The 27,180-nt window shown below is 42.7% G+C and overlaps 1 long non-coding RNA gene across 1 annotated transcript in view; it reads left to right on the top strand.

Annotated features, from left to right (window-relative positions):
* Nucleotides 1-26,859, top strand: part of LOC108793735 — a 49,766-nt gene extending 22,907 nt beyond the window's left edge. The window contains exon 3 of the long non-coding RNA XR_001941664.1: nt 26,666-26,859. This is a non-coding gene — a long non-coding RNA (uncharacterized LOC108793735). The remainder of the gene's footprint in view (nt 1-26,665) is intronic.
* Nucleotides 26,860-27,180: the final 321 nt, after the last annotated feature.

Genomic DNA, 27,180 nt, shown 5'->3' with positions numbered 1-27,180 from the left:
TGAAACTCCAGTCCCAAAATGCCTGCGTTGAGGAACAAGTGTGTCGGGGCACGAGTGGCAGAAGACTTCTCTGCTAGCAGAGAATGCAGAACTCTGTGGTTCTCTTCTGGTTGGTAGTTCTAGAAAAGCACACCAAGGTAGCAGAGCAGGACAAGTCGTGGTCAAACAAGCCCGGTCGGCAAAAATGCGAGCAGCAGGGTACCAAATCAGCAGGCAGATTTGTGGTCAGAGGACAAGCCGAGGTCAGAGCTGTGTAGACAACGCAGTACAAAACAGCAGGCAGAAGCGAAGACAAAGGACAAGCTGGAGTCAGGGTCACCAGAGTATCAGAAGAGTAGTGAGGACAAATCCTGGGCAGCAATAAGAATTCAGAGTCTGGAAACAGAGTTTAGGATCTTGGGTACACAGGCAGCTGACGATCACTCAGCACAGAGGGCTGTAGGACGCATGCACAGACTTGTGTGCGTCTGCACAGAGGTGCGCGGCCAGGCCTGATTCAGTGAACCACGCCAGACACACAGATGCTTGCGTAGCCTCATTGTCATGGACTTCTTGACAGACGCAATGCTCGCACCAATGTACCATGCCTGGTCAGACTCACCCCCTTCTCTACTATACAAGTCTGTGTAAAGGTACATACATATATCGATTTTCGTTCAAAAATTATCCATGAATGGTCTTTCGAATGATAATCGATCTGTTGATGGGACACAAAAGATTTTTCTTACTGTACTCCTGGCCCAATTTCCTCGATCGGTCAGGCTGGAAATGTTTTTTCGAATCGTATAATAATCAATGAACACTGCACATGCACAAACAAAAATCCGCTCTGTCGATTGACAAAATTCGTTGAGTTAGTATTGTTAACGAACAATTATTGAAATCGACATTGGTCCGTGCATAATGGGCTATTTGAGCTAGAATCAAACGAGGGTTCTTGGCAGGAACAAAAATTTCTGATCAAAAATCTATAGGTGTATGGCCAGCTAATGTCAGTTAAAGTACCGCAGCGCTGAATACTGAAAAATGGCCTGGATGGGAAGGGGGTTTAACACCGCGGATGTCAACTGGTTAAGGACGCCTGTGATGAGGGGTGTGACAGGTACTCAGCTCTGCCAGTTCAGAGCACTACTGTTTGAGTGCAGAATTTACATAGACAAAAAGGTATTTTAAGACCAGTCAACCAGTCTAAACCCCAAACTGGCAAAGATCACATGACTCAGTTACAAGTCCTACATACATGTGGCCAGCATTAAAGGGAACTAGGGCCAGTATTTACTCCAGCAAATGATTTTCAGTCTTTCTGTTGCTCTTCATTTGTCCTTCCCAGCAAGACTGTTATCTTAGCTATTTGTTAACATTTGAGTATAGAGATTTACTTCTTTAGAGACACTTTAAAATGTAATATACAATTGCTTCATGTTTAATGCATTCATATTTATTTAACCTTGTTTGTTAATAGATTAATATATTTATATATCACATATCACCTTGCAGCCAGTGTTTATATGGAAAAACGTACCTGGTAACTATATAAAACAAGGCATGAGCAATTAAAGCTGAGCTGGCTGAACAGGCCGATATTGTGGAACTGACTTTTTTGTGGAACTGAGTTCAAGTACCTCAAATTCCCCATTAGACGTCACATCACATTTTGGTTACATTCTGAGCTCTGCGACCTGTGTGCACATTTGGCAGTATCCTGCTCTCCTTCTGGTAGATGAGTTCCATAGCTCTGATTTTCTTTCTGCTATAATATAAATTATAATTTGCCTTCCTATAGATCTGTGCCAAAACAGGAACATGGCGCATGAACAGTATACAGGTTTCAGAGCTGTGGAATCAGCCAACATGTGTTCTTAGGTCTGTTAATATGTACATAAATAATGTAACTTGGTAATGCACCACAGGACAGGAGTAGAAGTATGGATCTACGCAGTGGTGTATTCTGGTTTGGGGCCGCCCTAGGCAAGACGAAACTAGGGCACCCCCCACAGCCACTAAATCTGCAGGATCTCAGGGGGGCTGTGCAGGATCTGTGGTGGGCTCTGCCATAGAGTCCACCACAGATCCTGCAAAGCCCCTGAGACCCTGCAGAGCCCAACACATATTCTGCACACCCCCCCCCAGAGACCCTGCAGACCGGTGCAGGATGTGTGGTGGGCTCTGCCCAACATAGACCCCACCACAGATCCTGTACAGCCCACCTAAGACTCTCAGGGTGCTGCAGGACCTGGCCTCCTCCGCAGCCCGATGTTCTGTCGAGCATGCACTGCCTTCTACAGCGCCCTGGCCCCTCCCCTTCCTGATCCGACATCGTCCCGGCCTCGCCCCGCCCCCTCCTGCTGCTCCACCTGGCCCCCTCCTGCTGCTCCCTTCGTCTCCTCTGCCTCTTCCACCTCCTCCACCGCCGCCTCCTTGCCGCGTCCTCTACCTCCTTCAGGACTCCATCCTTTGATGCTGCCGCCGCTTCCTCCGCCCGGCTGCCTAACTGTTTTGGGAGCAGCATTTTTGCCACCCCCCTGAAATCTGCCACCCAAAGCAAACGCCTTGTTTGTCTCGCAGCAGATACGCCCCTGGATCTACGGCATGCACATGTGCTGACAAGGAATGCACAGTAACGTCAGTCTAACAAAGGAGGCATGCTTACGGGCAAAGGACGAGGGAGCAGAAAAGTGTCTCATTAATGTTCTGCTCCATTCTCTAGCCAGCAGACTGAGATTTGTCCTGGACAAACTTAAGCTTCTACTGCAGTGGAGGTCCATGACCTGGTTTTTTAGTCTGGCATGTGTCTCTAGATTGCAAGACTGGCTGAACAGAATTACACATATTTTGGAAGGTGGGGCAGTTACATTACCAGTGATGAACTGCACGAAGCAGCCTTTAGACTTGTATAAATTCCCAGGATTTTTCTTCTTTTGAAATGGGGGAATTCGGCATTAATTAAAACTAATCAACTGATCTGCAAATAAACCTATAGGCAAACAAATGAATACACAGAAATTCAAGTAGATAAGCCAACTCAAGTTCTACAGCAAAAGTTCAGGCGCACATCGGTGATTTTTAGTACATCAATTACACTACTACTATTGTGAGCGATTAATAGTTAAGAGTAGTTATAGGTTGCTACACACGTAGAACTACGGAACTTGTAAACTACACAAATAGCACGCTGTAGCATTTAATCACAAACGATCGCCAACTACTTGTCCTTTGTGTAGCTTACACCATAACACAATAGTTAGACAATTTTCCACCTGTGTAGTGGCCAGTCATTGCTCTCATCTATTAATAGCTTTGATCTATTGTCTCTGGGTTTTCATGAGCTGTAAGCCATAATCATCACAATTATGACAAATCACGGCTTGAATTATCTTGCTTTGCATGTAATGAGTCTATCTCATATATTAGTTTCACCTTTTAAGTTGCATTAGTGAAACAAATGAACTTTTGCACGATATTCTAATTTTTCGAGTTTCACCTGTATATGTAATTTGCCTGTAATACACATTGTGTATCTGCCTCTTCACATTGGTCTTTGTTAATTAGGGCTCATTAGGTTAATTAAGATTATTGACGTGTGACAAATCTGCATGCTCTACAGACTGTGTATGTATGGCCCTGTTCAGAACATTTAGTGCCACATTTGATACAAAGAGATGTTTCCTCTGTGAAAAGCCAAACAGCTAAAACTGACACTTGTAATCCCCAGAACACTGGATTACATGAGAATACCATGCAGAAGAAAACAACATTCCAGGATAGAATCCCTCATTACAGGATTGAGCCTTGATGTCACAGAGTGTAATCAGATCACACCTATCCTTGGGAGCTTTCACTGTCCATTATACAGGAGGTGTAAACTATAGGTGTTTTCCTCTGTCATTGTCCCCTTTGTCAGGCTGAAATGTATATTTTAATGCTTCGTGAGAAAATACACAAATAAAAGAGGCCCAGTCCGGCCTGGTTTTAGAATAATATCTTTCAAACTTCAGTTTCCCAAACTGCCAGTGTGAGCTGTAAGAGTGTCTGTAGATTGACAGAGTGTAAATGTATTTGTAATGCATGATGTTTCTATTATATTTCACTTCATTTAAATTAAATACATTTGTGGCAGTGGTAGTGGTTATGGGCAGAGTTGGATAGTAATGGGTCCCTGTGCAAGGTAGAGATGCACTTTATGCTTTACCCTACTCTAGACATAAATGCCTTGTGACAACCCCTTGTATACACTCTTCCTCAGGGACATGTGGTCAGGGGAGGCAGAGCCTCACCTGCCATTATGGAAGAAAAAGCTGTCAGCTTCAAGTCTGAAGCTGACAGCTTTTTCTCCATTCAGACCAGCTTCTAACAGATTACACAGCGGGGAAAGCCTTTATAAGAACTAATCCAGTGATGGCGAACCTTTTTGAGCCAGAGTGCCCAAACTGGGCCAGTAAACCAACATATGTATATTGAAGTGCCAACCCTGCAATTGCAACCTCTGCGGGCTCTCAGGTGGTTTGTACAGGCTTTCAGGGGGCCTGTGCGGCTCTCAGGGGTGCTGTGTGGGCACTCAGGTGGTCTTTAAGGGCTCTAAGGTGGCCTGTATGGGCTCTCGAGGGCAGCTTTGCGGCTCTGAGGTGGTCTGTACGAGCTCTCAGGGGGGCTGTGTGGCTTTCAGGTGGGCTCTGCAGGCTCTCAGGTGGTTTGTACAGGCTCTCATGGGGCCTGTGCGGCTCTCAGGGGTGCTGTGTGGGCACTCAGGTGGTCTATAAGGCTCTAAGGTGGCCTGTATGGGCTCTTAAGGGCTGCTTTGCGGCTCTGAGGTGGTCTGTATGATCTCTCAGGGGGGCTGTGTGGCTTTCAGGTGGGCTCTGCGGGCTCTCAGGTGGTCTGTACGGGCTCTCATGGGGGCTGTGCAGCTCTTAGGGGCGCTGTGTGGGCTCTCTGGGGGGCTGTGCGACCCTTAGGTGGGCTCTGCGGGATGTTCGTCGTCTGTAAGGGTTCTCAGGCGGTCTGTACGGGTCTTAGGTGGACTCTGCAGGCTCTCAGGTGATCTGTATGGGCTCTCAGAGGCACTGTGTGGGCTCTCAGTGGGGCTGTACAGCTCTCAGGTGGTCTAAAAGGGCTCTCAGGTGGGCTCTGCTGGCTCTTAGCTGTCTGTATGGGCTCTCAGGGGGGCTTTGTGGCTCTGAAGCAATCTGTACAGGCTCTCAGCTCTCAGGTGGTCTGTATGGGCTCTCAGGGGGGCTACGGGGCTCTGATGTGGTCTGTACTGGCTTTCAGGAGGGCAGAGAGGCTCTGAGGTGGTCTGTACTGGCTCTTATGGGGGTATTGTGGCTCTCAGGGAGCTGTACCGGTCTCACCTGGGTCTGGAGTGTCTCAAGGGCAGCTGCGGCTCTTTAATTAGATGGCCACTCGCTCTTTGCTAGGGCCCCAAGAGGCAACAAGGAGCAGCCATCTAATATGCCCGATTAGAGGGCCGCCTCTGCCTGATTGTGGCCGGCCAGAATCGCATACCGAGGCGATCTGGGACGGTCGGGCATATTTTCAGGGGCGGACTGGTGCAGGAGCCAGCAGAGAGGGCCCCGCGTGCCATCTCTGGCACGTGTGCCATAGGTTCGCCACCCTGAACTATTAAGTAGTTTACTTTGATCATTCTATCACTTCTAGAAATTTGTCCAAGCCGCTTTTTGTTATCCCCTTTTATACATGTCCCCTCTGTTGTTTTGTACATACGTCCACTATGGTTTAGATTTACATTTAGTAAGTGAGATAGCCACCATACACAGTCAAACTAAACCAGTGGTGTACACGCAGTGCAGAGAAGGGGAAATCTCTTATGGGGAGATTGACAAAGAGAGTTAAATGAAATGATTTTTAATCGCTTGATCCTTGTCACACCACTCAGTGCTATGCAGTAATACACTAAGGAATTTCCACAGAGTAAAGTTTAGGGACTTAACTTCTTCACTGCCTGGGTGGTCCACATTTTATGTTGTCTGTATTTCTTTTAGCATTGTAGGAAAAGTAATGTTTACATGATGATAATGATGAACTAGACAGTCTCAGAACTAATGGGTCCCTAATGATCACCATTCAACTTGTATCCACATCTTTTAGGCTTCTCATTCTTATTCCAATGATAGTTCTTAGAGGTAGACTCCAGTCAAATATTAATAATTTACATTTCAACTCAGTAAAGAGACACAGCCTCTCTGCTAAGGGTATTTGTAATTCTGACATTTATCTGTGCTCCTACTTATTCTGGTTACCAAATACCCAAGCGTATATCTGAGCCTGGTAAAATGCAGGTGACGGCTGTCCATACACTTGCAGATTTCTTTGCCCAAGACTTCTTCACCTTCAAAGCTGTGGCCAACAAACATTCAGGATTAAGCTGCGCACACAGGTTATAGTTCAGCTATTCAGTCCATCCAGTTATTTGTTATAATGATCCTATATAGGAAGAACTAAACCTTATTATGATCTTTTTGATGAGCTTTTTAAAATCCAATTGGAAAATAAACTCAGGAAGGACATTTCAACATTTTTGATCATTGGGTTACAAGTAAAGGTCTAAACCAATCTATTTATGGGCAACTTTACGGCAATATCACACGAGTAGTTTTGTATCCAAGATTTATAGTAGCTGACAACTTTACTTTATATATTGTGAGTGACTATTGAAGCTTGAAGCTTTTTGATTGTGACATAGTTCTCACTGTTCTTCAAGTGTCAATCACCACCTTATAGAGAACTTAGATGGAGAGAGAGATTTTACAATACAGAATATGATAGAAGCTCAGAAACTCTGGACAACCTGATTCCTCTGCCTGCATTGGATTGCATAAAAGTGAGAATATAGTTAGACTTTATGACTTTACCACAGTTGTAGTGTTTTTGGACAGAATTAACAGCTCACTGACTGATTTTACCTGTTTCATTAATATCATAACTAAGTAATGTAACTAAAGGTGACCATGAAATACCTTATCCCGCCAGAGTGCAGTAGCTGACTTAATGCTTGGGCATGGATTTGGCCATTTTGCCAAATAATATAGTCGCTGATAACACACACTTCTGACACCAAAGTGCTTGCTAGTGTACACAGAGATGTTCTTTCTTTGAAACCCAACTCCAGCCAAAATGTGTTTGCTTTGGATATAATTGGAAAAAGATAAAGAGTGGACAAGGCATAGATACCCTGTCCAGTTTTTAGTGTAGTTTCTGTCTGTAGGAGGTTTTCCATGTTTATGTTCATCAAGCAATTACAGCAGCCCATTCATCTTGACTGTACTTCAATGCATGAAAAAAGGCACCTGCACTATTATTGACAATGTAGTGTACCACAACCCACTGAGCATTCACATCTATCATTGTGGTTCTCTATGCCTACTATACATGACCACCAGGATCCACTGTATATGAGTGTTGTGAGAGTGCCATTTGGAATGAATGGCAATTTACTGCAATGCACATGTACTATGTGATACCACACATTGCGGTAATGTGCATTAAAACAAGGGTTTTAGCCTCTAAAACAAACTGTCTGAGGTAAAGTCAACAGTATAAGCCAGCTGCCCCATTAGGACAGACTAGCAGATATCTAGCAGCTAGATATGCTGTCTAGCAAATATTAGCTTGCATAAAGGCAGCCTTAATTAGGCCATAGATCTGAGATGATTACCATCTGGGTCAGATATGGACACAACTCATGCCTATGGTGACAGCAGAACCAGATTAACGAAGTGACCCCCCGCCCCCCTTCTTATTTGCTGTTATTCCTTCCGTGTTGAGTACCTTTTAATAAAGTTACAATGCCCTCCCTCGAGTGTGGCTGTTTAGGAGTAAAGCATGTTCACTTTGTAAAGTGAATTTTCAGCTTAGTGGCAAGCTGAGGCTGTGCTAACCTCTGTCATCCAACTTCATGCAAGCAAAAATCAATTTTTTCGCCATTTTCTTAGCATGTGATTGGGCATTCTTTGCAAAGTTAATTTTATACAATAATCACTAAGGTTAGTGCAAGTTCCCTTTGAAAGTGAAAAACAAAATTTACCCTGCAAACTGAACATACTAAAAGAGCAACAGCGTCCCTGCTCCTTGCCTTCCTCTATATATCCAAAAAGCTAAGCATGTATGTTTATATCATGTAGACAGTGGTGCCTAAAGGCATTTGGATTGTGTCTGTACAACTTCTGAGTCTAGTACTCAACTATAAACATAGGATTACAGTTGCCCAATATGGTTATTTTACCTGGGTTAGGCAGCGATCTAAAAATCTGTGGGTGTCTGTCCATGGGAGAACAGTCAATGTGCTTTCCGTTGCCCCTTTCTCATTATAAGTGGTGCGGGAAACATCTACCCACACCCTTCTCTTCAATCCCCTTCTTCTCTCCATTGATATGAATGTGTTTGCTTGGCTGTGCTGAGCGTGCATGCTTTTATAGCATTTGGTAGAATGTATTTCCTGAAGCGGGGATGGATCATGCCTACATATCTGTCCACCCTGTAAAGTCAGTACATTCCCTTGGACATGGGCCTCCTTGCTAAGACAGAGCCATAAACTATGGACCGCTAAATTTCTCTTCTATACTTTTAGGCTGGTAATAAACTTTCAAGATGTTTAGGTGATACAGAAATAACTGAAAGAAAACTAGGACATTTTATCATACATTAACAGTAAGGTGGTAAGGAAAGATATATATTCTTGTAGGGTCAGTGGGTTTGCTGTATTAACATTTGGTATTTATTTTTGTGTCTAGAAATGTTGGGGAATAGTTGTTTTTCATCTTAAGTTTTCCATTAAAGGCCACTCTGTAGTGGTTACTGTTTTCACTATATAATCTTAGTTGCTATCTGCAATGAGGGAATGCAGTAAAAATCGTCTGAATCAGTGCAAAGTTGAAGCCTTGGTAGGAAGCTGTGAGGACTCGGGGAGGGAGTGTGTTTTCACTGGGAATTAATACATGCTTACAAAAGAAACAGGTTTTTCTAAATGCTGGTGAGACCTATGTGTTTGCCAAGTATTATAGATTGCACAATGTCTATGCACACACAAGGACACGTTGCATTGGAACAGTTTGCCTTTCTGTTCAAAACTGCAAAAAAAAGATATATGCTGCAATTATTTAACAATAACACCAGCAAACTACATACCAGTATAAAGAAAAACCTATATTTAAGTACATCCTGGTAATAAACCTGTTCTTAGTACACATTTACTGATCTAACTAAAGGCTCTGGAGCAGACCCTACAAGGTACCTGCGTTCCATTACCACCTGACATGCCACTAAAGCACCCTGCAATTCCTATGAAACTTTCTGAAAGTTTAAACTTGCACAGGGATAAGCTCCCCTCTGTTTGGAACTTGTGATGGGCTCCACAGAAATGGAGTGATTACATTTGGGAGGAAAGAGAGATCGTCACATGTTTCCTCATACCAGGAAGTTCCATCATCAGTTGGAAAGGAGTGCAGTCAAGGTAAAAGCAGTCTGCCGTGTGCACAGTTGAAGCAGAACTTTACTCACCTCTGCTCCAGCAATATGACATCTATGAGCTTCTTCCAGGTTCAGGATCTTTGACTATCTTGATTGACCAGGCCGGTGTATTGATTGACCAGGCCGGGATGACGTAACTCAAGATACTGAGATTGTACTCTAAGCTGCACATGTGCAACTCAGTGTACAGTGTAAATTGTTTGCCAGGAGGAAGGTAAGAAACCTTTATTGCAGAAGGGGCATAGTATGTCTCTTCTGCAATAAAAAAATAAAAAGAAATAATAAAAAACGTTCCCGCTCACAAACTTTAGATTTTGAATGAAATTTCAAAACGCTTTAGTGAGTACAGGTTTACCTTAAAGGAGAACTATGGGGTCAGGGCTTTTCCCCATAGTTCTCCATAGGGTAACGGGAGGACACAAACTAGCATCCTCCCGTCACCCTAAGTTTAGTATACCGCGAGCTACAGCTCGCGGTATACTGAGACGCCGCAGCCGGAGCGGATCCCGACAGCGATGTCGAGATCCACCCAGCTGCGTGAGTGACAGCTGGCTCTGCCTATCTAGAGGCAGAGCCAGCTGTACCCACCCCCTCCCCGTCCGTTCCGCCAGTCAGCGCTGGCGGAGCGGGGAGGGGGGAATCCGTCCCCTCCCCTGTCTACTGAGCCGACCTGTGACAGTCTCATTGTCACAGGTGGGCTAGAACTATGAGGTGAGTGAAAAGCACTCGCCTCATAGTTCTCCTTTAAACTGAACCTGTCAGCGTTCGCTCACTTCTTGATCCTGTCACAGCTCTCTGCCGTGACAGGGGAGGGGCTGGATTCCCCCGTCCCCGCTCCGATCCGCCAGCGCTGACTGGCGGAACGGACGGGGGAGGGGGCGGGTACAGCTGGCTCTGCCTCTAGATAGGCAGAGCCAGCTGTCAGTCACGCAGCTGGGCGGATCCCGGCACAATTGTCGGGATCTGCTTCAGCTGCGGCGTCTCAGTATACCGCGAGCTACAGCTCGTGGTATATTGAGCCTAGGGTGACGGGAGGACGCTAGTTTGTGTCCTCCCGTTACCCTAAGGAGTACTATGGAGAAAATAGTTCTCCTTTAACAGTCCTGCCTAAAAGCAGATACCGCAAGATCCCATCCAAAAATACCAAAATAAAAATGAATAGCCAAGTAAAAGATAAAAACCCAGCTTTTCTTTTAATATTCACTTTGAATCCAGAGCTCTCCTGCACATTACTTTTTTTTTTCTGCCACAAGATGTCCCCAGTCTGATGGCCAGCTTCATTCAACCCACATGATTTGTGCCCAAATTGTTTTGGACTTGACCCAGCCTGTGACTCTTTCACAGTGGGTAGGAGAACTAGAAAAACACACAGCTGTGCATATGCAGTCCTTTCGTGCAGTTTTAATTAATGTTCTCATGTAGGGATGTTCAGAAACCAAGTTCTTGTACTTGGTAAACCTACAAGTACAAGTTACATAGTATTTAAGGTTGAATAAAGACATTAGTCCATCAAGTCCAACCTATAGGATCTCATTCTTAGGAGTACTTGTACCCCTGTTCCAAGACTAAACTAGAGAAAAATTCAAACTTTAGGAGGCAGCTGTCATTTTGAAGGAGCATACAGGGCTCTTGGAATTTGTGCATCCCTGTATGATTTGTTTTGTATACATATATACTGTTTTAGGGATGCACTGATACCATTTTTTCCAGACCAAATACAAGTACTTGTCCAAGTACTCACAGATACAAAGACTGATACATTTTTGTTTACCTGCAACTTCTGAAACCCTGGTAGTTCTCATGAAAATGCCAAGTATCGGCACTGCTACCTGAACTGGTATCTGAACATCCTTATTCTCATGGCAAGCCCCCACTGTGAGGGCACTTTTTTTTTCTTGTAGATAGACTTTAATGTTGAAAAGAGAATATGGTTTAAAGGGTAATTGCCCTTAGTATACACTTACCCTTCATGCCCCATTTTCCCAACTCCAGCAGATCTGTAACAGCACACAATTATGTGTCCACGCTCCAGTGAGATTTTCTTTGTGCAGCCTTCCCATCACCGCACAAATTCTTCAAAATAGGCCCCAAGCCTCCTGTGAATGCGCATATCTGACTCTATTTTATATTCTAATGGATAACACTCGTTGTTGACTTGTTTCTGAAGGCGCATGCTTTGGGGTTGTCATACTTGGTAGGTTACTTGAAGGAAATTATATTAAAGTCAAAAAGGTTTTAAGCTATTTTAAATGCTGATTAAATCACTTACAAAGGATGTATAAATGTTTAGTTTCCTGCAGAATCGACTGGTCCCCTGAGCACTGGTCCTGATATCCTATTTTAGGGTGGCTCCTTTTTCTTGCAGGGTCCTACAGAGCCACCCTTGTGTTTGCTAGTAAACTGTGTGTGTCTCCACACAGACACAGCAAAGCAAGCATCTACTCTGCTCCCATCTCATTTTTCCCTACTCAAGCTAGTAGATGGACAGGTGCTGGAGACTGCTCTCTCTCTTGTTGGAGCCAGCTGTTTGGAAACATAAGTCTTAAACATAAGACTGTAAGTGCTGGAGTAAAATATAAAATCCTCTCATGGGCAATGTATATTTGTTTGTTCTTGAGTCAAAGAGTTTAATACTATTTTAAGATCATCATTGTCAGAAAATGCTTGTATCAGGACAGTTCCAAGTAGTGAGCAAGGATAAAGATGACAGCGTGGAGCATGCATCTTTAAAAACAACTCAGCAGAGGTGCCCCCTGTTTCTTCCTGGCAAGTTCCCTTTAAACATTGGCCGCAGCTCTATAACAATATATTGTTCATAACATTACTTACATCATTCACACTGGTGAACTAACCAGGCCTGTGTTCCTGGGGTCAGAACATCATCTCTTGTTATCCTGGACTCTGGTTATAAACTGTTCCAATTTAGAAGCCTTCAGTGCATTGCACTCCTATCAGCCACTAGAAAAAAAAGAAGTGGATTTATTGTTACTGTTTCATTTTGTTCTTTAGGCCCTGTTCACACAGGGGCGGTTCGACTGCGCAAATTTGGCTGCGCGGATCTGCCGACATGAACAATCCCGTACATTGCTATGGGGACCGATCATGCAACCGCGTGGCTCAGCGGGATCCGAACTGCTCCCTGACCCTTTTTTGCCGCGCGGATCAGTGCGGTTTCCGAATAGCTTTCAATGGAATCGCGCTGATTAGCATGCTTTGGGGCATTTCTTATTGCGTTTCACCTCCCTCTTGAAATCAGCGAGGAAACCGCGCTGATCTGCAGCCGCCCTGGATTGAATGGGCTCTTAAATATATTCCTGGTTGCTAAGAGGTCAAACTACATAAATTGTTTACAGATACAAATGCAATCCACAAATTAAGCAGAATGTATTACATTCCACCCACAGTGCTCACATATCAATCTATTTGTTAAACTTGGAATGTATTTTGAAATATTAATTGATGGTTTCTCATTTGCATTGCTATTTCAGAAAATGTATTCAGATTTCCTGTAGTAGAAAATAATTGGTTTATTTTTATTCTGTGCCTCTTTTCAGAACACATGCCATTTAAAAATACTTAATTGGTAGATGCTTGGCGTATAATATTTAAATGCTTTGACCTTTGCTTAATATGAAGTATTCTCTACCGCTGTCTATATGGATACTGCATATTTGCTTGTTGCTTGTAGTAAGTAGAAATATTCGGTCATACTTGGCCAACAGTGTTAAAAATGTTTTTGTGATTGACTGCTATATTTTAATACCTACCATAATGCTATGCTTAGATGCATGGGCACAACTACCATATAAGAAGTTGCTTGTAAGAATGAGATGGGATCCTTATATCAACCTACCTACGCCTATCCTTACTTTTTACACTATGTTAAAGTGACACTAAACTCAGGAGTTAAACCTTAAAAATGCATTCAAGTACCTTAACTATTAACAAACATGTACCTTATGTATGTATCACTCAGCTGCAGATCCTCAAATCATCTCTGAATTGGTGCTGACACTGTCCTTCCTTCTGGAGGGTGGCTACTTGTGTTCCTCATGGTCCCTGTGTGTGTTGTAAAATAGCCACCGCTCCAAGCTCATTCCCATAATGGACTACAATCTCAATACCAATTGGTAAACTAAACGTTAGATTCTAGTCCATCAGGGGAGTTAGCTTGGTGGCTTCTTTATAATACACACAGGGACCATGGGGGACAAAAATAACCACCCTCCAAAAGGAAGGACAGTGTCAGCACCAATTCAGAGATGATTTGAGGGATCCACAGCCCGAGTGATGCACAAATAAGATACATTTTTGTTCATAGTTGAGGTACTTGAATGCATTTTTTTTAAGGTTTAACTTCTGGGTTTAGTGTCACTTCAAAGTGACCCTTTCCTTTGCCCATGCAGGTCAAGGTAAAAGGGCACACTTAATTCCCATATAGCATATACTCACTTTTCTTCTCCCCACACTACCCCATTCAATTGTCAAGACCAATAAAAAGTATTCTGTAAACTCCAAACTGACTTGGCATAGCTAATAAAAGGCTATGGACTCCTATTTGTCCCCAGGTGATGCCACTGGACCAATCACAAGGCACAAATGCTTTCACATGGGAGGGAGTGAGTCTCATGTTCACATAAACCTGGAGTTGCTGGGTATATCACTGCATTATTTGTGGCTGTAGATCCTCAAATCATCTCTGAATTGGTGCTGACACTGTCTATCCTTCTGGAGGGTGGCTACTTATGTTCCCCATGATCCTTGTGTGTGTTTTAAAGTAGCCCCCACTCTGAGCTAACTCCCCTAATGGACTACAATCTAACGTTTAGTTTACCAATTGGTATTGAGATTGTACTCCATCACAGAGTGAGTGTGGGACCCATGGTCCCACACAGGGACCATGGGGAACAAAAGTAGCCACCCTCCAGAAGGAAGGACAGTGTTAGCACCAATTCAGAGATGATTTGAGGATCTACAGCCGAGTGATTACACAAATAAGCTACATCTTTGTTAATAGTTAAGGTACTTGAATGCATTTTTAAGGTCTAACTCCTGAGTTTAATGTCACTTTAAGCCAAGTAATTGGATAGTCACAGTCTACATGGTGGTGTGATATTGTAACGTTCCCCAGTTACGGCCTGCGGCCAGAGTGCGTTCCAGCGTGAAGCGCATCGGCCGCGTGACTCGCCGCAGGCCGCCTCCCATATTGGGGGAGGTATTATGCGCTCCAGGCTGGAACGCGGAAGTGCCCCGCGGCCGTGTGACGTCACGTCCGCATCCGCGGGCTATTTAAACCTGCTGCGAAGGGAAGATGGCGTTCTACTATTGGGGTTGCTGCCCTACTAACGCCAGGAGCCTGTAGTTCTACTGACTCCACAGCCAGCACTCCTAGGAAGGACCTCTACTACCTCCCTTAAGGGGAATCTTGGATCTGGAAAACCAGCACACCAAAAGCGCAAGTACTCTGACTCATTCCACAACTGATACCCATTGTATTGCTCTACATAGGACCTATGTCTGCTTTTGGGAATACCGATATCTGATGTAGAACGCCTGCCTAAAATAACTTGCTCCTACTGTATATACTGTACTTCTGAGACTGCACTGTGGGGTATTAGACTCCTCCTATTGTGCATAAGTCTTTTTACTTGCTGCATACCACAATTCAATGTCTGACGTTAATGTTTGAGCGGACCAAATAGTCTGGTCTACAGTAGAAATGCCTTGCTTCCCTAATTCTCGTTATCATAAGTACCCTCTGCATATTTATTTACGCTTCTGCTAGAAGCGACTCGGGGGTTATGCCTTAAATAACTCCGCTGCTACTACTTTTATCTAATTTCAGTTTATACGGCACACGATGTGCGAATCCCAAACTCTCCGTCATTGATTGAGAGTGAAACCTGGGATTCAAGACTGACTGCCGCGTTCCACACACACCTTGAAAATCTGTTGTGATCCTAACCCATTCATAGTTGTTTTCCATATGTTCTCCCTGAAAACGTGCTGATTATGTAAACTGATTTGGTAATCCTCTGATATACTTTTACAAACAGTGGCGTATTTGGTTAGGAACATAGTAGTTACATGCAATAAGCCTTCAAAAAACTTGCTTAACCATATTTTGCCACATCCCACCTCAACCTAACCACTGAACCATCACATTCTCAAATAATTCATCCCCACACAGCTACCCCCTCATGATTCATTTTCCCCTCCTCTTTTAGATTGTAAGCCCTCAGGGGCAGGGCCCTCCTTACCATCTTGTCTTGAATTGTATTGTGATTGTAATGTCTTCCTTATATTGTAAAGCGCTGCGCAAACTGTTGGAGCTATATAAATACTATGTAATAATAATAATAATTTTGCGTTGGAGAACAGTGATGGTACATGTTGTTCAGACACAGGATTGGGCACGAAGATACCCACATACCCACAAACATTAAACGGATGTTGGTTGTTACTTCTTAGGAAGGTACTTGACTGCCTGAACATCTTTTGAACACTTGTAAACCCTGATGTGTCCTGTGAAGGTTCAGTTGAATGGAAAAGGTGGCTTAGTTCTGTACTGATTTAGTAGAACAGTGCTGACCTATTGCAATATTTACAAGCTGTAATTACCGTATATCTTCTTACTTTCTTTCCTTTTTGTTACTTTTGGACATAAATGGGCTGTTAGAGGTTCCTTGTTGATGGTAATTACACCCGCCGTTTCCTGAGTTGCCTGCACTCTGTGTGATTGGTGGATTTTCCTGCCCAAGAGAGAACATGCCACCCTGCATGGCAGTGACGTGCGGTAGCTCTTGTTCCGGGTGAGGCATTCTCCAGCCTCGCCTCCAGCAAATTCCGCCCTGACCCCCGCCGCCCGAAGCCCCATGAAGCTGACAGCTTTTTCCTCCATAATTCTAGGAGAGGCTATGCCTCACCTGCCTCCCTGACCACACGGCCCTGCTGGATGGTGTAGTAGCGTCTGGAGGGCACTCTGAATGAAAAGTTGCTATGTTGTCAGTGTTTGGGTTCCTCCATCCTAGGCGTGTATGGCACCATAGGCCATATTTTCTTACGAACATGCTACACACCTGCCGAAAATCGTACGGTTCTCGGCGGGTTTTCGAACATGCTCGTAAGATAAAAGTCGTGCGACCTTACAGTAGTAGAGGTCGCACGGCTTCCACACACCTTACGATAATCGTACGATCACGGGATTTCCCGCGATTATCGTACGATTATCGCAAGGTGTGTGGGCACCTTTACATGCAACTATAGATTGCTTTTAAACCTTCCCCCCAAAACACCTGATTGTCTGTGCAGTGCTTTAATTTAAACAAGTTATTTGATTCAATCATTCAGAAACATTCTTTTATTGGCTTTAATTTTGTAGCTGATTTTGAATGGTCACCATGACATTGCATGCCAGGCATATATGAATATATTTTCACACCCTGTCTGCTGTCTGCACCAAACTTCCCTGAACATTGTATCTTGCAGATCTGTCCTATTTGGCTAATTTGTAAAGCTGATTCTTAAGCTGGCCATATATTGTTAGAATTTCAGGCAATTCAGAGCAATCAGCTGAAATTCTAACAGTGAGTTGCCCTGTAGGGGAGGCAACAGCAGGAGGGGGGGTTCCTCCCTCTACATTGTTTAGCATGGATGGAGAAATCTGTTAGATTTATTTTATTCAACCTGCATGCTTACAGAAGAACTGCGGGTACATGTTTTATTAATCCTGGCCGTGGGGCTACCCCTGGTACTGCAAGGGTTAACTGCTCGTTTTTATTTAGGGAGGAAAATAACAAAGTTATACTCACCCAATCCCCCTAACCGGCCGGCAGTGACAGCGCTCCCTTCTGCCTGCCTACTCCTACACTGCAGCATTGGAATGTGCCTCGCCGTCCTCACATCCTATACATAGTGTACTGGACATGATGATTTACAGGACCTTAGACCACTGCAGTAGAGGGGTGAAAGGGCGTTTTTGGCCATTTTTAGTTGCGTTTCAGCTCTGAAATGCAATAAAAAACGCCCAAAAGTGCGCTAATCAGCGCGTTTCCATTGAAATCTACATGGAAAATAAGCACTGATAAGCACTGAAAAAGTAGCTCAGGGAGCAGTTTGGGCGGCAGGCGGATTGAAACGTGCAATTACGCGCGTTTGTGTGAATGGGCCCCATAGGCATATATGTGTTTTTACTGTTCCGCACGACCGAACCACCCTGTTTTTACTGTTGCACGACCGAACCACCCTGGTGTGAACGGGGGCCTAAAATGGCTGACACTGAGGATCAGGTGAGTATACCTTTATTTTCCTCCCTAGACAAAAACCAGTACGTAACCCTTGCAGTGCACAGGTAGCTCCACTGCAAGGGTTAATAAAAATGTATCCGAAGTTCTGCTTAATGAGAGAAATCTGTTAGTGTATGGCCAGCTTTAGATAACACTCGACTTCTTGTCACCCATGTTTATCAGTTTTGCAATACAAGCTGGACACATGCCCCCTCGCTCCAATGTAATTAAACATAAGACCATTTTCTTCATATATTATCTCCAGCTATTCTTCTTGTATTTTATAAGGTAACACTGGGAGTCAGTATATTAGTATTTCCCAGAGCAGAGAATGTGGAAATGATTTACTAGTGGTAGAGACCATTTCAAGTCTGATACGGTTCCTGTTTTTATAAGCCAGAACAGACAGTTCCTGGTGACTATGAGTATATGACAGATGACACTGTCATGTGACAGGTCTTGTGTCATGTGACACACTTGTCAATCATTACTCATACAGCTAGACCGTCCGTAGATATTAAAAGCACAATATGAGCTATGGAAATGGCCTCTCAGTTTATGCAATTTCTGGATAAGAGGTACACACTTTATTGTCGTTACTACTGTCATACGGCTTGACTTTAACTAATGTCAATTTAGTGGTGACTGTTTTCTACAAATGAAACTTTGCAGCTGGTGTTACTACTAATTCATTGCTATTGCTACATTGCAGTACACGGAATTATTCTTAAAATGCCCATCCAGCCCACTTTTGTATGACCCAAGTGATTGTGACGCCGTTATGTGACAATCTAATTGTGTATGAACAGATAAGGATTGGGGTAATCAGTAGGATGTTTGTCACAGAGGACAATGAGGGGGATTTATCAAAACTGGAGCAGATGGATTCTGGAGCAGTTATCCATGGCAACCAATCAGCTTCTCTCTTCAGTTTGTTAAATTAAGCTTTGAAAATGAAAATGGTCTCCATGGACAGTTGCTCCAGATTCTGCCTGCTCCAGTTTTGATAAAGCCCCCCCCCAATGTGTATATGATAGAACATGAAACTAGTAACTGCATATCATGCACAACCTATTTTACACCAATTGTGTGTTACAGATATAGAGTTCACTTTATATTATGTTGCCTTGCTTTGAGTATCCATTCATATGTACAGTATGTACCTATGACCAGCCTATGTACTAACGAAAAAGTTTTCTTGCTACTGAATACAGCTGTCTTATACTGTAACGTTTTTCTCAGAAGCGCTACATCGTTATGAATGGTTACTTTATATTAATTTGACTAAATTAGGCACTAAGCCAGGGGTTACTTTGATCAGCGTTTCTCAACCTTTTTTCAGTTACATCACCCTTTAAAGGTATACAAAATCCTGAGGCACCCCAGTCTAAAATGTAAATGTTGCATACTATCGATGTAGCCATACACTTGTCATCATGCCATGCGCTGAATTCCTGTCATACACCATTCACTGTGTCAGCAGAAGCCCCCATAACCTGCACCCCCAAATTTCCAACAATACACTGCTTCCTTTGTCCGTAGATACTTCTCAGGACCTACACCCCCAGATTTCCAGCCATACATGGCTCCTTGTGGCAGCAGATACTTTTTAGGACCTGCACCACCAGATTTCCACCCATATGCTTCTCCCTGTGCCAGCAGATACTTCTCAGGACCTGCACCCCCAGATTTCAAACCATACGCGGCTCCCTGTGCCAGCAGATACTTCTCAGAACCTGCACCACCAGATTTCAAATCATACGCGGCTCCCAGTGCCATCAGATACTTCCCAGGACCTGCACCACCAGATTCCCAGCCATACATGGCTCCCAGTGCCAGCAGATACTTCTCAGGACCTGCACTCCCATATTTCCAGCCATATGTTGCTCCCTATTCCATCAGATACTTCTCAGGGCCTGCACTCCCAGATTTCCAGCCATATGTTGCTCCCTATACCAGCAGATACTTCTCAGGGCCTGCACTCCCAGATTTCCAGCCATATGCTGCTCCCTGTGCCAGCAGATGCTTCTCAGGACCCGTACCCCCAGATTTCCAGAGTCCTTGGTTGTAATGGTGCACACTGTGCATGTTATATTCTTGACTGCACCCTTGATGAAACCAAATCATACCCCAGTTAAGAAAGGCTGACTTAGATGAAACTAGATCATACCCCAGTTAATAAAGGCTGACTTAGATTATGCAGAGGTAGTTATGATACAAAAAAGATACATCTAGCCAGGTCTATCAAGCAGATCTGCGTCTTTCCCTTGCAGGGCAAAACAGAAGATTTGGCCTTATACCACCCTCTCCAGCATCACATACTTCACTTTCCTTTCTCTTCCACTACTCAGTTAAGATGTCGAGAGCAAAGAAATTACCCAGTATTTCCCAGTATGGAGAGGCATGCGACTCCCTCAACGTGACAGCACATTTGCTTGGTGATTGGCCCAACGCTGTCACGTGGGGGAGAGTACTCAGTCCTGTGTAAGCTCCATCTAGAGTAATTTGGAGATTACACTGGGCTTTTTGTCTCAATTCTGGGGGCTGAACAGATTAGGGGGAGACCTTAACCTTTTTAACCTAAGCTGCTAAATTCTGCTTTTCATTTATACAGGATATGTATTACCCTCTTTTAAACCTGATGTGAACATGATTTCTATAAATACCTTAAATAAAATATTAATACAAAGGTACTTGTTTAACATGTTGGTCAGTCAGCCTGTTTGTCCTAGAAATCAGTTGCATAATACTTTCTTAGCGCTTTCATTTCTCTGTTGCCTTTATCTACAGTAACCAGTAGGAGTGACTGACTGATTACCTCTTCAAGAGCCTCCTGTGCTGAGTTTATTTAGCACTGACGAAAATTCTTCCATGTGTGCTAGGCAGAGCTGTACAAAGATTGCACCCAACTGGATCTCATGAATGCAGCACTTTATTTTAATATGTCTGTGAAGCTTCTCATTCATCCAGGTTATGGTATATCTGTAAAAAATGTATCAAGGCAACTGGACTTGCTGTATTTTACTTGAAGATGTTTATCTGGTCATGTGACTAGCTTTCTCAATTCAGACATCAAGTCCAGTTGCCTTGATTTTTTTTTTTTAATAGGTACCTAAAAATGTCTCCATAGGCATTACTGTATCATTATACCATTCTTACTGTCTGTATAAAAATCCCAAAGTTTAATTGCACATATACCTTGGTGCAAACATACTTGGACAAATCAAAGGTGGACAAATCACATAATAGGTGACAAATCACCTAAAAGGTTCCCTGCACACCATGCATATCTGGCTTATATCAAATCAAAATCCTCTTCGAATAATTAAAGTGTATTTCCACTTTTGCAGTCAAATTTGAGAAAACCCCTCTATATGTTTGATATGTGATCCTATTCACACAGCATATTCAAATATATATATTTTTAAACAAAATGTCTTACTTTTTAGATATCTCTGTGTAGTAAGCCTTTAGACAGACAGACAGCTTCCCTCTACATTTTCAAAGTGACAAAAAACTATGGCTGTCCCCATAGAAAGACAAGGGATACTCTGAGCTTCCCCCTATTAACATACAATGCTTCTAGACCATAAAATCTTTGTTAGGGCGGACAGTGTTCAGATCTAGTGATGTGTGATTATGGTAAATATTAACCTCCCCAGCCCCCCTTGTATTTAAGTGGAAAATTCAGTTTAGAAAAACACTTTCCTTCAGAATAGAGCAGGTAATGTGTAAGCAGCAATGTTTTTTAAAGTTATGCTACGTGAATGGGAACATGTAACAAATATAAAGTATCTCAATCTGGCTCAGAAAGTGGAAATACACTTTAAGGCAGAATGCATCAAGTTTATTTACACTGTAATGTTAACGTTTAGATGTTAACTCACTTTACAATAATATGCACATTATCAGTTCATTTAACGGTAATTTCATGTGTCTTCTGCACACAAGCACCCAAATAAACAAACATAAGCAACCAAGTGAGCAATGTGCACAGACTATCCAGACAAATCATAAATCCACAGAAGGTCCAGCTAATGCAGACTACACTTTTTTTTTAATATAATATTCAATTTAAATATTAAATAGGTGGTTAGCTCCTTGGTATCTGCAGTCTGCATATATCAAACACATATTAAAGGAATTAGCAATATCTACCATTCTCCTATAGAAACTATACATGCTGGACTTATATCTGCAAAGATTAACCAACATGTATATACAGGTCTGCTACTCAAGGTCATAAACTCCACAAGTCGCCCCACATAGAAAGATGTATCAGAGATATATGCACTATACATTTTTTGTGAGAATTGGGATGTATCAAGTATGGAAAGTCATATATTCACCATACTATACCACATTAACTGATATGTGATACTGTATATGTCTGGGAATTATCTATGGATTCAGTGCAATGGCTCACAGTTCGTTTAAAAGAAAATATCCCCAAGCTGTCAGAGAGCCTCAATTCTGTGCATTTAAAATTCCACATACAGTTACTTACTAAGGTGTAATTTTTATAATCTCTCAATGTGGATGGATCTGTATACTACTGTATACGATAGTGAAAAATCCAGATCATAGGCTTTATGCAACATCAGATCATCATATGGTATCATACTTTTTTGGGACATGGTTGTATGAGCACCTCTAGTTCTTTGTTTCAAAGTGCCTGATGCCTAGTATGATCTCAATGTGTTCCTCCAGCACCTCAGAGCAGGGACATAAATGCCATGCCATGTGAGCCCTGATGCATTTCTTTCCGATGGGACTTCCTCATAGGGGCGTGGCTTTTTTCGATAGTTGTAGAAATGCACATGTTCTATTTTTGTAAATTTCTTTAGTGAAACATAGGCCAGTTCACCAAACCGGATCTCCAAAGGGCAGCTTCACTGTTAGTGAAGTTGTCCTTTAAATGTTCCCACCACCTACCTAAATATTTACCTACAGCCCCACTTCTGAGTTCTTGTGTTGCCCTGCTGAAAGCCACACAGATTTTGCAGAAAACAGCCCCAGCTCCATACAGCTCTTAATGTGCATGGCTGCCCCATTACGCTTACTGAGGCTGGAGCCATGGTATTGACCGGCCAAATGTGCGCAAGTAGGACTTCTTCCTGCAAAGCTTGTGCCTGGCAAGGCAATGCAGGAAGGACTCGAAAGTGGGGCAGAATGTAAGTTTCTAGGTATATGGGGGATCTTAATTATCCTTAAAAAGGGTGTAAAGTTTTCAGAGAGGCAGACCTGATAAACAAAATGTGAAGTTGTCCTTTTAAGTTTTGATTAGATGCTGGAAGGTAAAACCACCAGACCACCAAGAAATGTGTAATATCTCTCAGGGACTCCCACTTTCTTTATTGAAGCTTTCATTTATAATATGTTATAGTGAATGAAACAGTAGCTGCTGCAAGACACAAATGCTGGCAGGAATACACCCATGAATAGGTTCAGAAACTATGAAAGACGTTCTTGCTATTGGAGTATCCAAGACATATAAGAATCTAGTGGCTGACTCCTATGTGGCCCTACCTATAGCCAAAACTTCACTTTTTGGTGGACAGACCCTTTGCAGGTCAACTTCCTGTAACTTTTTAATTTAGGGCTATTCCACACAGCCGCCTATAGATGCACCCGTGTATCTTGACAATGCAGTGCTTTATGCACTTCAAGATTACTAAACCGAATACAGTTGCCAGGGATGAAAAGTTGAAGATCTCCTGCACATATCAAAAGGTGTATGTACACTTTGAAGTATTTGGGTGTGAGATACTGACCATTTGAGGTACTGAGCATTTTCAACATGGGTTGTGTTCACTTTAAATGACCAATCAGGTTCAGAAGATGGCTGCAAAGATGCTGCAGGAGATCAGCAACATTAAAATACAAACAAACAAAAGATGAAAAAGGAGTGAAAACAGAATTCTCTAAAAGAAAAAAACAATTGCAATTTCTTGATATAAAGTGCTTTGAAAATGTTATGTTTTCCAGCAAGGGTTTACAGCTACATAAACGGACATTTTAGTATATTTTTGGTCTGTGGATATTTTGAGGTATTGTAACATTTGCCTTGAAGTATGTTTTTGGATGTCTTTTTTTTATTTCCATATTTTGATTGTTGTATTTCATGTACAGATTTGTAAATACTCCCTCTAGTGGTCATCTGTTTTACAACTGTTGCTCTTAATTATCCTTAAAAAGGGTGTAATGGTTTCAGACAGGCAGATCTGACCCACAGACTTACACTGCGAGATTGTCACAGTGAAGGCACCAGGCAGGAAGTAAGGCTTGCATATTTATCTAGTAAATATGGTTTTCCTCCATTTTGATATGTATTTGCAAGCTGTATATTGCCCCAAAAAGTAGCAGGTTTTTCCTACTGTAGGGAGTTTTCACAGCTTTTACTTTCCTTTCACTCATTACCCTGCCACCCTGATCCACTAGAACAAGGGTAGGCAAACTCTGACACCTTCAGCTGTGATGAAACTACAACTCCTATCATGCCTCTCCGTCTGGAAGTCGTGCCTGTGGCTGTTAGGGTCTTGCAGTACCTCATGGGATTTGTAGTTGCACCAGAGCTGGAGGGCCAGAATTTTCCAACCCCCTCACTTGAAGAACTACCTAATACTGCTAGGTATGAGGAAATCGACGGCACTTTCCCTGCCTCTCCACAATGCATTGCTTGGTGCCTGCGTGCTATCTTGTGAGCCTGTATGATCTGATTGGAAGGTAAGTACATGCTACTGATGTACTTACCTTCCAGATGCCTCATGTAAATCATACGTTTTACAAAAGATTTTTTTTGCAATAAGATGATCAAATATACTGTGTATATGCTATAGTTTGCCTTTAAGCATCAGGCCAATCTGTAGACAAATCTTCATTTTACTGCTAGAATTATTTCTTTGCACAAAACAACTGACATTTGCAATGAAATTGTTATTGAAAACATGGAATGTTATTGCCCAGTTTTAGTGATCTGTGCAAAATGCAGTGTAAATAAGTAATCAACAAAAGGAAAGTACTCTGCACTTACTGATAAAATCCAAGGGGGAAAAGTGAGGATTCAGCAAACCTATTATCAAAATTCTATTTTTACCAAGAAAAAAAAAAAAGCAACTCGCTGACCTCAGCTGACTCATATCCATGAGTTCTTCATACTTCCACACAATGTGACAAAGTATTATGATGAATAAATATTTCCTCTCTCCCAGTAAACAAGTACAGGTAGCTATTAAACGATCAGCTTTTCTGGACTCCTAAAATGAATATATCTGTACTAGCAGAAATATCTGATCCATAACGTTTAGCAAATATGGATATGTATTCTCCTACATATGTCATTTTAATTGAATAATATTTTTAGGTTTATACTATTTATTTAATAAGACCAAATGCAATCCACAGCAACTCACAGAATAAACCCTTAGGATGAAGTTGGACGGACGATTTTATCACAGCGATTACCCTACGCCTTTTTTTGTGACGGAGATTTCTCGCGAAGAAATTCTTCATAATTTTCTATGGAATCGCTAACAATTAAATTATTATGGCGATTTGTCACTAAGATTCAAGATCGTCAGCAACAGTCACTGTAATGCATTTCTATGAAATGTTGCTCCAATCGCTATCCTTGGCTACAAATCGCTGAAGGAGAGCAATTTGTAGCAGACACGACTCGATGCTGTAGCAAATTGCCATCGACTCTAGCGCCAGCTGCAATTGCTGGCATTAGTGAGTTGTATCAGCAATTATTTTCTGTTACAAAATTGCCCATCTGAGAATTTGAAGGGAATCTGTCAGGAAAGCTGTTACATGATACAGATGAGTGCCATTCTGAGAAGTGGTGCTCATTCTATGTTAAAGCTGATCAATGGTGACATGTTGCAAGCCTCGGGTGTGTGTGGAAGAATTTGGGAGGGTTAAAAGAAGGCCTACCAGTTCAAGGGCCCCTGAAAGCATGGCCTCCAGACTGGCACAGCACCTCCGGGACCTCTTCGGGACCTCTTTCCCTAATTACATAAGTGCTGCAACATTTACAGTTGGCCACACACTATGCAATTATCGTTCGATTTCCTTTGTGCCCCATCATGCACAGTCCATTGTCAGGAATAATTCGATAGCTATACTAACTAACTGAATTTTATCGATCGTCAGAAAGGATTTTCGTTTGTACATGTGCAGTGTTGCTGCGATTGTTTTCATACAAAAACGCCACTTATCCATCGATTTTCATACGACTCATACGATAAAAAGTTTTCCAGCCTGACCAATCGAGAAAATTCAGCCAGGAGTACAGTAATTAAAATATTTGGTATCCCATCAACTGATCGATTATCGTACGAAAGACCATTTGGGGGCGATTTCCGCATTGTGTAATCGCAGCGTGTATGGGCGCCTTTACATGGGAAAACTGTCTCTGGCCTTAGCATGCCTTCAGTTGATCTTCATCTGACATCTGATGTGGTCGTTATGATACTAATGTTGACCATACACGCCTAGATTTCTCTTGTTCAGCCCGCTGGCTGCCTAAAAATCAATAGATTCCTCCATCTGCACTACATGTAGGCTGGAGCATGAACATCTACATGTGTATTTTTCAACAACAGAATTTTAGACCTGTACTCCTCCCCTCCTAAGGACTCATACACACTGGTGCCAGGTGAAGATGTGCTCCAAGCTCATGTGGCTTTAGCATGAGCGACGATAGATGGCAATCACTCTTTATAGCAGGAAGGAGAGTGAAATTAAACAATCAGGATTGCAGCCCCACATTCAGCCAGGTATTACATTCATTGCAATGCCAATTATACATCCCACTAGATGCATGCCAGTAAATAATCTTTCATATGTATGTAATTAGTCTAACTCTTCTAAACAGTCATAACTTTATTTTCTAGGCATCCCAGATGAACAGGGAGTACAAAGGTCTGTCAGGTAGAGCTGTGTGGTGACAGCACCTCCTCAGCAAGCATTAAGCAAACACTGGAGTCCTCGGTGCCCTTGAGGTCTGCCTATTGAAACTCAACCCACTTGAGAAAATCAGTCTGAAAGCGCAGGACCTCAGTCTCCTCTCCTGAAATCCGCCAGCCAAAAGGTATGATGATGTAGTGATTTTACTTAAATTCTGAGCACTGTAAATATAGACATTGCCTCCTTTCATTAGCCATGTAGCAGGTTCTTGTACCGTAACATACTGCTTGCCGCGTACACCTTTCTGCCGCATAGCATGAAAACTGGATCACTTATTAAGTCATTACAGCTTTAATCAGTATGTGACCAAGAGCCACTGGTTAAACCTTTGGATCAGGCCTTGGTTGATTCCAGGTAATGTGAATAGGTCTCTGTTCATTTAAACCAGGAATGTAGATGTGACCTTTGGCAGATTCAGTGCAGAAACTGAGAGGGCTTGGCA

Source organism: Nanorana parkeri, unplaced genomic scaffold (genome assembly GCF_000935625.1).
Source record: "Nanorana parkeri isolate BGI_ZX_2015 unplaced genomic scaffold, ASM93562v1 scaffold24, whole genome shotgun sequence".
Taxonomy (NCBI): Eukaryota; Metazoa; Chordata; class Amphibia; order Anura; family Dicroglossidae; genus Nanorana; species Nanorana parkeri.
Note: the sequence above shows the minus strand (reverse complement) of the source record. Positions and strands in the feature narration are given on the sequence as shown.